The 4,547-nt window shown below is 38.3% G+C and overlaps 1 pseudogene; it reads right to left on the bottom strand.

Moving 5' to 3' along the window:
* Nucleotides 1-3,113: 3,113 nt before the first annotated feature.
* On the bottom strand, nt 3,114-3,769 carry LOC116465121 (large ribosomal subunit protein eL15-like; annotated as a pseudogene).
* Nucleotides 3,770-4,547: the final 778 nt, after the last annotated feature.

Below are 4,547 nucleotides of genomic sequence, written 5' to 3'. Positions count from 1 at the left end.
GATGAAGCCCACTTGATCATGGTGGATAAGCTTTTTGATGTGCTGCTCGATTCAGTTTGCCAGTATTTTATTGAGGATTTTTGCGTCGATGTTCATCAGGGATATTGGTCTAAAATTCTCTTTTTTTGTTGTGTCTCTGCCAGGCTTTGGTATCAGGATGATGCTGGCCTCATAAAATGAGTTGGGGAGGATTCCCTCTTTTTCTATTGATTGGAATAGTTTTAGAAGTAATTGTGTAGTTTTAACTCCATGTCCTGCAATAGAAGTTAAAGTTGGCAGCATCACAATGAATAATGATTAAAGTCTGAGTATTTGTCAGTTTATCTTCATCTGTTCTTAGTGTAGTAGTTTACAACATTTGTACATGCCTTAGAACAAATACTTGTAGATGTGCTAACTGAAACTTCTTGCAGTTGATGAACTAATAAAATATCAAAATATAATGTTTATGTATCTTATTCAGCAAGTATTTCTTGAATAAATACTAAGTGTGTGGTATCATTCTGAGTGCCTTAGTGAACAAAACAGCCAATATAATTTTATATTTTAAATATGTAAAACATTAAAACATATATGTTCAAAAGTCAAATAGACTGACCCAGGGAATTCTCACTTCCAACTCTGTGCCCTTCATCTCCTTCTCACCTGTCATTCTCTTCAATTTCCTTCCCTTTCATTAAAGCTATTAATAAATAACCAAGGTAATATGAAGTTCACATTTACTGTTTTCCCATAATCCATACTGTTCTATGCTGCCTTATTCCTGATTCAGTGTCTCACTAATCCTTTCCTACTCAAACCTCTCCATCAGGCATCTTGGAATTCTATTCAGTAGTCCTCAGTTAATCCTAACTATAGTTGAATTAAGTAGGTTGAAGTTGAAATAAGTGTTAAATGTAGATAGTAAATATAAAAGTCAGGGCTGAGCAAGGTAGCTCACGCCTGTAATCCCAGCATTTTGGGAGATAGAGGTGGGCAGATCACTTGAGGTCAGGAGTTTGAGACCAGCCTTGCTAACATGGGGAAACCCCATTTCTAATAAAAATACAAAAAATTAGCCAGGCATGGTGGCACGTGCCTGTAATCCTAGCTACTCGGGAGGCTGAGGAAGGAGAATCGCTTGAACCCGGGAGGCGAAGGTTGCAGTGAGCCAAGATCACACCATTGCACTCCAGCGTGAGCAACAAGAGCAAAACTCTGTCTCAAAATAAAAAAAGAAAAAGTCAGTATTAATGAATTTGTGGTTAAGCCAGGCATGGTGGCTCACACCTATAATCCTAGCACTTTGGGAAGTATGCACCTGTAGCCCTAACTACTTAGAAGCCTGAGGTGGGAGGATTGCTTAAGTCCAAGAATTTGAAGCTGCGGAGAACTATGATCATACCACTGCACTCCAGCCTGGGTGATAGAGCGAGACCCTGTGTCTAAAAACAAAACAGTGAGACATGATTTCACATCCTCTAGGATAGCCATAATAAAAATAAAATAAAATGAATAGCATAGCATATACCATAACATTCTATAGCATGTTTGTCAATACTTTTTAATTTTAATAAAGTATGTATTTTCCGTTTGATTACCAAAGTACCAAAAGAAAATTTGAAAAGTATGGAAAACCTAAAGATAAATTTAAAATAACTTCACATTGTAACAGTAAACCACTCTTACTGTCATCTTGGCATATCCTTCTAATCTTTCCTATGCACGTATTGCATATACATGTTTCAAAATTGTTATACACGTAAGTCCTTTTCTTTTTTCACATAAAATACATTCTGAGCTATTCCTGCCAGTGTTAGCCCATTTACATTACTTTAAAGAAATACACGAGGCTAGGTAGTATAAAGAAAAGAGGTTTATTTTGGCTCACCGTCCTTCAGACTGTACAGGGAGCATGGTGCTGTCATCTGCTTCTGGTGAGGCCTCAGGAAGCTTACAATCATGGCAGAAGGCAAAGTGGAAGCCCACATGTCATATGGCGAGAGATGGAGCAAGAGAGGAGGGAGCTGCCAGGCTCTTTTAAACAGCCAGCTCTAGTGTGAACTCATAGAGTGAGAACGCTCTCATTACTGTGAGGACAGCTGCAAGCCATTCATGAGGGATCTGCCCCCATGACACAGACACCCACTACTAGGCCCACCTCCAACATTGGAGATCACATTTCAACATGAGATTTTGAGGGGACAAAACATTCAAACTGTATCACTGCCTTTACATGTTACTTGAAAATGTGATTTTAATGACTGCATAGTATTTGATCATATTAATGTGCCATTAATTTTCTTACTCTTTTTTTATGCTTTTATAAAGCTTTTTTTATGCTTTTTAGTGAAGGTTCTTTTTTTTACAAATCTTAATACACGTCTTTGATAACTTCCTTAAGATATCTTTTTTTAAAGCTGCATTCCCTGGTCAAAAACAAAGGTTGGTTAATACTTTTCATTTGGCTAGCTGATTGCCTTCCAAAAAGATTATATCAGTATACACTTCTGAAAGCAGTGTATGAAAGTGCCTATCCTTGCACCCTTGTCAAAACTGTGTTTTGTATTTAAAGAAACGTACATATATGAGCAACAATCTGGATGAAGGTAAAGAAATCTTAATTTTTAATTTTTTGCTTACTAACAAATTGAACATTTTTATTCATGTTGTTTAAACAACTCTTCTGACTAGTGATGAGTTAAAAGAAAGAATAGATCAATAAAAGAACAAAACAGTTAATGATAAAGTAATAATAAGTAATGTATTAATAGAGTTGGGAGTCTATTTTATACTAAGCAAACTGACTTCCAACATAATTTATAATTTGTATTTTTGTAAATATAAAAATTATATAAATTATAATTTAAGTATAGTTTTTATATCCTCTTAGATTCTATTTTGGACATGTGGGATTCAGTGACTGTTAGCAAAGGTTTTTATTTGAGGCCATTCATTAATTCATAATTTAACAAATATTTACTGTCATTCTATGTGTCATTTACTGGGGACACAGTGAACAAGACTCATGTGGCCTCTGGTCCCTTGAAGGAGAATAAAAATATTAAAATAGTTTATTTATTTTTTTTGACTGTCCTAAATTGTTTATTAGGTATGAATTTTACAAACTTTACTTATGTTAGTGGTAACGGTGGAACTGGAGAGTTTTGCGCCTTCTCTAAGCTGCCAGGCAAGAACCACCAATAGCGTGGTGGAACTTATGGTCTTTCCAAGCCCATGGCTCTTTTGGCCTGTAGATGTCAGCCCACACATCTCCCTGTGCTTGTAGACTGGTTTGGTGATCCATTGGGTGTCAGGATTTCTTCTGATAGCTTTATGGAATGGATCAATGAGGATAACCTCAAAAAATTTGTATGTGTAATCTTCACCAACCCAGTAAGAATTCAGGATTCTAGAAGCCCCACAGGGGCATCCAGCTTACTACTCTGCAACGGACTGAAGGCTTCAGGCAAACTTTAGCTGGTTAACACCATGATGAACAGGCTTGCCGTTAGTTGCACCCTTAGGAACTGGGCGTTTTCGGCCACCACGGCGAACATGAATCCTATATATAACGTAATCTTGCTTGGCCTTGAAGCCTGGTCGGCACGCTTTATCAGGCTAGGTGGGGCGGGGAGCCCTGTGGAGAGCAGAGAGCTGGTGGTACTGCCAGCAGCTGACCCTCAGAAGAAAGCGCATGACATGAGACTGCTTCTTTCTCCATAGCTCCTGGATGTGCGGGTATGCACCCATCTTGGCTTACCTGATGGCTACTGCCAGACAGAAAGGAAAATAGCTTATTTACTATTTATTGCCACATATTATACTAACCTCATTACATATATTATTTCCTTTAATATTAAAACAATATTTGGTAACTGCACTTTAGAGACTAGCATGTTTCTAATCAAACCTGTTTACATCAACTAAAATACTAACATGCTTTATAAAAGGCCCTTCAGTATTGAAAGTGTAGTGTGTTTGTGGTAAGCATAATATAAACGCACAAAGCCCTATTTAGATATTGTGAGGCTTTCAGTATTTAGAATCTTGGTAGTGATGAGTTTAAAAGGCTAAGGATGATGGCAAAGCTGATTCCAACTTGGGGCTAAATTTTATTTGTTCTGCTTCTATGGAATTAGACCTAAGAGTCACCTATGCTAGGTTACAAATGCCTTTTCAATTTTGATTTGCTTGCATTTTCTACACAGGCTGTAACATTGCCGCATAAAACACTAGGGGCTCTTGCCAGAGGGGACTGTACAAGCAGTCCACAGATGTTCTCGAAGAAACTCCCTGGAACTTTACTACTTGGTTATAGAAAGAGCCGTCAAGGCCAGGCATGGTGGCTCATGCCTGTAATCCCAATACTTGGGAGGCCAAGGTGGGCAGATCACTTGAGGTCAGGCGTTCAAGACCAGCCTGACAAACATGGTGAAACCCCATCTCTACTAAAAATACAAAAATTAGCTGAGTGTCTTGGTGGGCATCTATAATCCCAGCTGCTCGGGAGGCTGAGGCATGAGAATCACTTGAACCCAGGAGGCGGGGGTTGCAGTGAGCCTAGA

Source organism: Hylobates moloch, unplaced genomic scaffold (assembly GCF_009828535.3).
Source record: "Hylobates moloch isolate HMO894 unplaced genomic scaffold, HMol_V3 SCAFFOLD_3085, whole genome shotgun sequence".
Classification (NCBI taxonomy): Eukaryota; Metazoa; Chordata; class Mammalia; order Primates; family Hylobatidae; genus Hylobates; species Hylobates moloch.
This window is presented reverse-complemented; position numbering and strand designations above follow the sequence as displayed.